We start from the raw sequence: 10860 nt of genomic DNA, 5'->3' as shown, positions 1-10860 counted from the left end.
TGTCTCTTTTTTCTTCTTTTATAGATAATCAGTAAATATCATCTTCCCAATGAGTCTTGTTCATTGTGCTTTTATGTTGAATTTGGCTCGCCTTCTTAAACAATTTTCTAAATATACTCACAAGTTTGAATCTGGAAAATTTCTACAAACATTGTCTTCATCTACAGGTGGCTTTTGTATTGTTTTTTTTTAAATTGTTGTTATTGACAACAACCAAGGTTCGGATGAAATTTATACATGTGATTTGTATGATAACTAAATCTCTATGCAAATTGAGCAAATTTATTAACAACTTATCCTCCTTTGCCCATCTCCTAAGAATCACTAGAATCTATAGTACACTAGAACAATAGTGGGAGAATGTGTTAGGCATTAGTTTTACCTGTTTATTATTGTGAAGATAAGCCTACTAGGATTTTGTCTTTAGAAAATATCACGCTTCATGAACTATGGATTCACTCTTAAGGTCCAAAGTATTAGGGAATACTCGCAAAGAGGGATTCTTGAAGTCACAAAGCTATATGTAGATGATCTAGAGCCCTTGCTAGTTTACCTCGCTTACCTAGATCCATCATCAGAGAGAGGAATAGGCAGAGGATTCTACCTGTCCATGAAACTTTTCTTGTAAAGATTAATGCACAAATGTATCTCAGACTTTTCACATGTGAGAAGAATTTATGATTGGCCACTGGATCTTTGATCCCATATTATTCACCCACAACCATTCTCATACATATATTCCAAATTTCTGCAACTTTTCATCCCTGGTATGGACTTTTTTGCTTGCAAGGTCTAGAATCTGTTCATTTATACTTTCTACACATAGCTTGGGATTAGGGTGAAAGATTCGATAAATAAATTCATTGAAAATAGAGGTGAAGGTTAAAATTTCTCCATGTGGGTTTGAGTCCATGATTATGCTTTGAGTAGCACAGGAGGAGAACTCGTACAATGAAATATCCTAGAATTTGAAAGTCTACGCTTTTATCGTAATTAGAGATTTCATGTTTTTTTATTCTGCACTTCACCGAATATAAGAATCAGAGGCTCTTTAGTAGAAAGTAGGAAAGTTAATGATTTTATTTTAAGAAAATGCTTTGTAAACGTAATAGTTAATGCCTTAATCAAGAAATTTTCTATAGATGTACATGTAAGAATCAAATAAAACCATTGTAGATTCGCAAAATTTTAATTTTAATATAATTTTGACTCTCATCATAATCTAATAAGGTTAACCTTGTGTAGTACTTGTTACTCATTATTGTAACTTGCTTTGGGTATTTTTTGGAGCTCCAGCACGTGTTGGTTTGGCTACTCCAATTGATGTGATTGTGCCTCCTAGAAACACTAGTCTAGACCCATCCCATAATTCTTTCTTCCAAGTTTAAATTTTATCCATATTTATGGTCAATAATTAATCTATTTCAAGTTCACTAGCTTCAAGCCTGGGTCGTAGTCTGATTTGAGTCAGATACATGTATTTAGCTGTATTTTGTGCAGGTACATGGATTTTTCTGGGTCCATCCATGGATGTATTCCTCCAAGTACAAAATACAAAATCAAAATGAACTTGTAGCAAATTAGACATGAGTTTTTTTTATCTTTTAAATGGTTGTCCATGATTTGACAGTTGTGCTAGAAAAGAAAATCGATTTATTGTCAATGTTGCCCTATCCTATTTCTGCACTTGCTACTTTTTCTTGTGTTGAACCCAATGAACAGCATTTAATTACACTTAATTTCTAGAAGTTATTTAGTGCACAACTGTGTAATGGTTCCTCTCAGTAAAAAAGGCTCTCGTTAGTTATCTATTAGGGATTTGGCCAGTAGATGCCCAGAAACATTATAGTGAAATAGTTTTTATTTTCTTTTCCTTTTTCTTGTTTATTTTAAGAATTTTATTTATGCTTCAATCCTTTATTTGATTTCTTTAATCAGTAAAGGTTTCTCTTTTTTAAAATTCCTTAATTAATAATGTAATAGTAGGCTTTTAAGAGGAAGGACCTCATTTATTTGTCAAATAACTAATGAAGGGACTTTTAGGGTAAAAATGTTAATTGTTTTTTTTTATTTGAGCTAAATAAACTTGGGTTAGGCACCTAGTAGCTACAAGAAAAAAAATTACAGTCTAGATTATGATAATGTGTAGTTCACCATATCCATCCATGAACCAGAGGTTACACTGTTGACATTTCACTTACATTAACATTCTTGAACATATAATATAGACTTCTATGTAATGTCCCTTTATGGGATTCTCCTTAATGTGTCTTTGGGTACTTTGATTGATATGATACCCACCTCTAGAAGACTCTCAGATTCTCTCCAATTTTCATTAGTTTTATTATCCTTATCAATTTTAGCAAGACCTAGTCTTTGATTTACAGTGTAATTACACACAATTTAAAGATGTGTTCCTGCTCATTAAATGTTAGGATAGGACTTCTGATCTAACAATCAACTATGTAAGGGAGAATATCAGATGTCAAGATTAAGATAATGTCTCAATAGTAGTGACGGTAATATCTACAGAAGCATATTCAAATTTTTTAAGTAACATGTAAGGTGGAAAGGCCGGTGATTCATGGTCTTGTATTATTTTACTTGGAATAATAATTTGATGTTTGTTATGCATAATTGTTTATAAGAAAGAAAATATTTGTATCAATAAACTTAGATGCTCTTTTAAACAGTTTTCAAAATTGTTTACTTCAAACTCATATTGTGCATCCAAAGAAGGCTACACATAGGGGCCACCATTGGGATTAAATTTGAATAAGGGCAAAGAATTAACATTGCGGTTAGCTATAGGAGTATGCCATTAAATTTGAAACAGGTGAAAAATTAATTAAATTTGAAAAAAAATGAGTAATCACAATTTTGTGGATTGTTTCATGATCTAAGCTAAAAATGAACATAAATCAGTCAAAACAGTCTATATTTGCCTCCATGTGACAAAACTACCAAATGATTTTAGTAATGTGAGGAATAATGGGTTAGACTATTGGATACCACACACAGATTTCCCAACTTCAAGTTCATGAAAGTGAAACAAAATTACACTATGATTGGGATTGGGATTAGGTCAAACAAGAATAAATCATTCCATGTCTGAAAATATATTAATTATTATCTATAACTTTTTTTTAAAATCTAATTTTGTAGTCATTTGTTGCAGATATGGACTTTCAGAATGTCTGACTGAATTTTTATTCCATGCCCAAGTCCTGAGTGGAATTCTTCAATTATTGGTGCAATTGACTCAACACATTTGGAGAATGTATTTATTATTGAATGCCCAAATATGGATAAATCTTTGCACATAGTTCTCAGTGAAGAATTCTTGCAGAATAAATCTAGTTCAACACATTATGCAGACATTGTTTCTAAATTCTTGACCAATTGCATGGACCTTTTAGAAGATATACAAATTGTGAAGCAACTGGCAAATGCATATGTGAGGCATTACTTGAAGCTTGAACAAGACTATGATCCATACATTGATGCATATGTTATAGAGATGAGTAATGACCTTATAGGTGGATTGTTCTCCATATAATCTTTAAGTTCATCTACTGTCACAACTTGTGTGTATAATTCCTTATAAATTGTGATTCATATAAAATATAAAGAAACTGTAGATCATGCCTTGCATGTTCATTGTTCCCAATTTTCACAGCAGAGTGCTTTGAGAATCTCATTTGTATGCAATGCAATAATATTCCTCCAAATGCATATGTCTTCTCCTCTAATGACAACTTATGCACAAAACAATTGCTCCTTGGCATGAATGAGTACTTCTTAATTTACCAAAATTTGAATACATCACTAGTTATCATAGATGACCTGTCATGATTCTATGTACATACTCCATAGCATATGTAATTTGTATACAATAATTTATATACACCATAGCATATGTACTCTACCACTTTGTAAAAACCTTGCTATACATAGTAAATTGTTATATTTGCACTGATGTTTAACTATGTCATGTTTAAATAAAAATCAATGATCATCAAATTTAATACATATACATTATATAGGAATTTATTATTTGATTAAGAATAGTACAGGCAATGCATTTTAAATTATGAACATTTGAAGTCGATAAATTAATTGACATGTTTCTTGTGTGATAAATGTTGTGTACATAGTTAGTAATATATCCTTTTGTTTTCCATATTGCAATATAAATTTTACTGTAAACCAGATTTCTTTGATTCATGAACATTGACTAAAGAGCTTGAAGTCCAAAAAACTACTCTCATACAAACCAAAAGAATTTGTAATGTTTCCATGTCAATAAATTAAAACAGAAATCTCATTTATATATTTAGTTGTGCCTTTCCAATTTTGTTATGATAACATGTCTAACGACAAGTGTAATTTTTACAAACACTTGTAGTATTGAAGTAGTCTTTACATTAAATATTAGATGTATTAGTAGAAATGGAGAAATTTGAACATAGATTGAAGATGGTTTTAAAAATGTTTGGTTTTGGAGAATATGTTTTCAATACAATATAAATGATAACAGAGTATTGTAGAATGATAATGTTTAAGTTCTTCTTGTTTTCTTCTATGTCAAGTGTTACATTATTAATTTAAACATGTCAAAAGGAAATATTAAACAGTGGGTATTTAGCTTCATAAATGATGTCTAATTGCCTGATAAATCACATTTTCCTTGCATATTGTCATACTCCATTCAAAAAGATGTATTATAATAAAGTGAAAATAATTTATTTACGAATTGTATGTTCTATATTGCTAATCTTTTATTAAAAAAATTCATAGATGCTTGAACTGTGCTAGGAGTTTTGGAATTTGTGCATACAATTGACATTGTCAATTGCAAGGAATTGGTATGTTTCCATCCAGATGTTTGAAAGTAGAAGTCCAAATTTTATTTGTAATTGTAATAGTCAAGTAATGGGAATTAGGATAATAATTTGTAAAGCAGTAAAATTTCATTAGTATTGATTTTTTGCAAATTTATGTATTTGGTTTTCCATATTTTGCTCTAAATTATTGATCAAGGGATGTTTATATCAATTCTCACATAAAGAAAATAATTCCCGTTTCAAATTCCCATTGTTTAGATACCATGAAACATAGTTTGAAAATATTTTCTATCATGTCTGTATAAAATTATGTATATAAATCACATCCACATCCATATCCATAAATCATATCCATAAAACAATGTCTATTTACTTAAATTTGATATATATTTAAGATACTAAATAGCTTGTAATAATTAATTAATCAAATGAAAACTAACTGAAAATAAAAAAATTCATAAATTATAAACTACTTAGGGGTATATTAGAATGTGACAGTTCAACATTAATGACAAAAAATTGGTATTTGTGTTTAAAATATGAAGATGATGTAAACTAATGAAATGTGTAGAATTGGATGAATTTTATGTCTATAATTTTTATAATTTTTTTGAGTAAGAATTTATTCATTTTATTTTATTTTGAAGTCCCTTTTTTAATTGTAAAAAAAATAGGGTGTAGTTCCCGTCAAACAAGTATATGCAAATCATCTTTTTTTGTTCTAATTTGAAAATATCTTATAGATGACATGTCTAGCTAGTGAACAAAAAAAAAAAAAAATTATTTTTGATGTATATTTTCTTTTTTATAAGTACTCAAGTTCGACCTTATTAGAATCCAATAGTTTTTTCCTCTTGTCAAAACTTCCCTATCAAATCTATACCTTCTTGAAAAAAAAAACATATTCATGAAGAGGATTCTCTCCTCTAGAGATAAATATAAATTAAAATTTTTTTTTATATGATTTACTATTTTTTTTCCTTTTTTGAAGGAGCATCTTCTAAAATGTTGAAATATTGACTTATAATATTTTGATATTATAACATATTATAACTAATCAAAACACTCAAAATTTTATATAATGATGATATTGAATCTAAGATCTATAAAAGGATATTTTTAGTTTTTGAAAAAATTTGAGTTTTGATAGAGAAATGAGATTTGATCAAAATAGGTTTTGGTATCACAAACGGTGACACAAATCTGTGCTTTTACCCATACAGTTATCAAAATTTTACATAAAGAAATATATAATTATTCCAAAAATTAAATTAATTATAGTTTTGTAGTGTGCAATGAAGTCAAGCTATATCTTAGAATTTAATTACGCTTAGAAAAATCTAAAAATTCTTGCTTATTGTCGACAGGCTTTCTCTACTTCCATTGCATGAGTATGAATACTCTGAATTCATTTGGTACAGTAAATTGCCCAACAGATCTGAAAATCCAAAATTTGAAGTCCTTGAAAAAATCCAACAACTTCCAAGTGAATGTCAAAGGAATATATTGGAAAAATATTTTTATGAGAACCATGATGCAATGTTTCAATACAATGGATGGGGAAACATTCAGACAATACTAGATACCAATCAAATTCGTGTCCTATCTCCATTCATGACAAATGGAGAATTTATTTACCTGAAATATCTTGTGTGACTATATAGGGAAGCTCATATCATAGTTCATTGTCAAGATATTCTAATCCATTTTCCTTACAAAAATCATACCGTAGAAGAATTGACAGTCATTTTTAACCCAACATGCAAAACATTGTTTTGTTAGCTATCACCATTTAAAACCATTGTTGAAAGTGACACAATTGTATGCATAATAAATTTTCTAATATCATATCCAACTCTCTCACTTGAATGGATAATGAACAGATTATCTTCCAAGAAAATACATGCAAATATAACTCTAAATGCCCAAGTAAGAAGACTAATCAACACTAATAGTTGGGTCACTTGACTATTGAAAGAGTCTAAGTGACCTATGAATTTATCTAGGTATAGCTCCCCGTATGTGATTTATAATGAATTTGGATATGGATGCTTTTAACTAGAAAGCACAAAAGGTTTACAAACATCTACTCATAAACACAAACCAAATGTGGAAACTAAGTGACTTAAAAGAAAAGAACAACAAATAACTCAAAGTCTATTTCCTAGATGTTGAATTACAAAGTGAAAACAAAGAATATATCTACCATCCTCTTGAGAAAATGAAAAAAATTAGAGCTATTCAAAGATATCTTGAAATGTTAATGTAATCGAAAAATAATGACATTAGAATGTATTTCAAAGAAAACTAAAAACAATACAAAGATCATGATCAGTGGAAAGAAATTGCCTCATAATCAAAGTTTTGATATACAATTATCTTTCAGTCTCCCTTCTCCAAAATGCAAAATACAACAAAGATCCTCATACACATTTATAGTCCATGCCACTATCCAAATAAAATGGAAACTCTCCCTCTGTATTACATGAAACAAATCAAAATCTATCCTATCTCTAACACACAATTTAGAAATAAAATAAAAATCAGCTCTGCCTTCTCATAGCCTCACAAGAAAATGGAACAATTTTGAAAATTTCCTCTTTCTGTTGTAGCACATAGTCTATAGTCACCGGAAGAAAAAGTGGAACCCTATTTGTCTTTTTAGTGCATATTTATTTCCTCTTTCAGTGAGTTTCTATTCAATTTCATAACTAATTCTTGTCCATCTTTATCTTCCCGAGCCATTAGATCAACTCCATTCTTTTATAACTTGATATCTCCTTTATTATATGGGCTCTAAATATATGTAACTTAAACTTGATTGGCAGATATCAATTGCTTAGAAACTTATAATAATGTTTGATCGGGTATGAAATAGCTTAATATTTTCTCAAGGCTCAACTATTGCATTCAGGATGCCCCTGTGTCTTTTGATTATTGTGTGCCACGATAATATCAATGGTCTTTGAATTGTGAGATAGGGTTTGCAATAAATTAGTCACGAATTAACTATGACACCATTATCAAGGTGACCAAGATAGTTGGGGCAGTGTGCACATCTTATTAAGCATCTGATGTGCATTCTCCTACTTCGATATCACACAAATTACTACTAGTTACCACCTTTTAAACCCATATGTTGGTCCTTGGTATAGTAGTACTTGGATAAATATTATGTCATTGTATACATGCCAATGCATGTGGACTTGGAAATCTGGAGTGATTCATGAAGCATGATTTGAGTTGGGAACCAATGTCCATGTGTTAGGTGATGATCTTCATTATATTTTACATTGATATATATATAAGTTCTTACTAACGCAATCACCACATTGACACAAGGAAAGGTATTGTGTGTACTAACATATATGCTTGAGTTCTATCATTTTCACATATGGAGATACCATTTTATTCTCAAACTTGATCCCCACATTCTCTATCAATTGCATTACAAACCCAGACACCAAGGAACTCAACAAACTTAAATAAAACACAAGTCCTTGCAGCTTGGTGATGTGCCATGTCCCTTTTCATCATTCTTCTATCTATATCCAATCTGAACATGTCATTCTTTAATACTGAAGTCTTTTTCTTTTTTAAATCCGTAGGTATCTCGGATTGCTAGGACTATTGTGGTGACATCATTGCTAGATTTTGCAATCTGGTATTATAAAAGAAAGCCATTGTCATCCTTTTTTGTATCACATTCACCTCTCACACATACATAGTCACTACCCACGAGTTCTGTTGGAGTGATCATTCTGTTAAGGAGCTCACCTATGCTGACTACTTACACATTTTCCATTTGGAGCTGGGGGTTTTCATGAGCAATCATTCACATTCTGTCAAACAAATCATATTACCAAGTGCTTGAATGTGGTTTGCCTATGGGAGGTCCTAGTCATTGTTTAGGCATAACAACGACTTTCTCCATTCTTTTGAAGGCTTAGGCTAATCATTCATATGAAAATTTGAAAGATGCAAAAGGAGGGATACAAATATCTCTGTCAGATTATTTGCATACACCGTCCATGCCTTCACATTTTGTTTTGACACTTGGCATCTCTTTCCATGTTATTCAGGGTGCTTGGTTGAGTGCAGGCATTTTGACAAGTAGTTCACATGTATCCCCCACCAACACATGGAATTTCCTCAAGGGTGTCTCACACATTTTTAAACTGTCAAGAACAATTATTTTCAAATTTGCTCTTTTCTATGTATTTTCATTAAAAAACATGATTCAACCCTTTCCTTAGACTCAACCTTCCATGTGTTGGAAATCTTGACATTTCCCATTAGTTGTTGAGTCATCACAATATCCTGACATTTCCCATTAGTTGTTGAGTCATCACAATATCCTTTTTTGAATATTTAGTGAGCTCTGAGATCTAGTACTTTCCATGGATCTGAACTTATTTGGGTTGAAGCCAATGACTGCATGATTATCGATGTTGGGGTTATATATTGGAATACTCTAGCTTTTGTGGGGTTTTGGGTCGGCCATATTTGTGATTAAAATTGCTATACCAAGAACATGTCCATTTCATTGATCCTTTTCCTTTGCAAAAGCTTGTGGCCCAAACTCAACCGTTCTTGACATTTGACTAAATAGTTCACAATCAATCTCTTACCATGTTAGTCTACAATATTCAGGGTATGCTTTTTCCAAGCTTGAATTTGTCATGGATATTTCATCAAAGTTTGGATATGTTCCTCTTTCATACATTTCTCCCATCTTTGAGATACATTCTATAATCTTGTTTTGAACTAATTATAGAATAACTTTAATTTTCAACTGATTTGAGCCAATGTTGTACTAGAGTGAACCAAATTTAATTATGCCCCTTCTTTCCATTCATTGGGATTTTCTGAGTTTAATCCCCCAAGAATTTCAATTGTACATGCGTGTCATCAAATTTGAATGTCCTTGCATCTAAAAGTAACCTTTTATCATCCACAAGTATTGATCATTTGCATATCTTCACATGATGCTCGAATTTATGTTCCCATTTCAAACTCAAAATTTAGATTTGAACTTTGCTTTAGCATTTCCATCCTTGAACCTTTTGAACTAAACCTTTGAATTTGTGAATTGACAAATTGCATCTCTGAATTGGAAATGAATCATCGAACCTAGGCCAATGAATTGAATATGTGAACCTCTTAGAATAAACCACTGAACCCAAATTATGAATCAAGATTAAATTCAAGTTTTAATCTGATCATGGATTATAAACTCTCTAAGTCAATGAATCTGCATTTTGAACCATGAGTTTGAACTTTTCTTTTGTTGAACCTATAGGATGGATCATTTGAACCATTGAAGCACTTCAAACTACTTTGAACTAAGGTTCAAAATGGTTTGAAAACACAAATTAAAAATTTGAAAAACTATGTCCATGTAGGTACTAACAAAGACATGACAATATACAACTCCTAGGAGAATGGTATGATGATGATACAGGAGCCGTAGCTACTAAAACCATAAAGCACCATTACTCATACCATTATTTGTTTGTATTTTTTAATAGTGACATGCCACCTAGCATTCATCTTGTAGAAAATATTGGAAGATGGTGCATCCATTATGGATGAATTAATTGCTACAACATGATAGTTGCCAAAAGCAAATACTTATGATGTATAAGAGTATGTTCCATTGTGCTACAGAAACAGATTGTTCTATAATTTCTACAATGACAACTAGTGATCAAAGAACCAATTTCATGTAATGTTTTCATTCCATGACAATAAATTTGTATTCATGTTTGTTTCTCCTTGAGATTTCTATTTCCACTCCATAAGATCTCCATACCCATAAGTTTATGTTGCCATTTGCTAAACAAATTTGTGCACAATGTGTTGCGCAAATGTTTTTGGTAAAATACTTAGAAAATCCACCAACCTTTCACAAAATAGTGTAGCTATAAAGAAACATTCATAGAGAAATGAAAAATGTCATTTAGAATAGTGAAAGCACTATGTAAGATATACTAATGAGTACACAATAGAC

The sequence above is a fragment of the Cupressus sempervirens genome, chromosome 3 (genome assembly GCF_028749045.1).
Source record: "Cupressus sempervirens isolate cs-2001-9-10 chromosome 3, ASM2874904v1, whole genome shotgun sequence".
NCBI lineage: Eukaryota > Viridiplantae > Streptophyta > Pinopsida > Cupressales > Cupressaceae > Cupressus > Cupressus sempervirens.
This window is presented reverse-complemented; position numbering follows the sequence as displayed.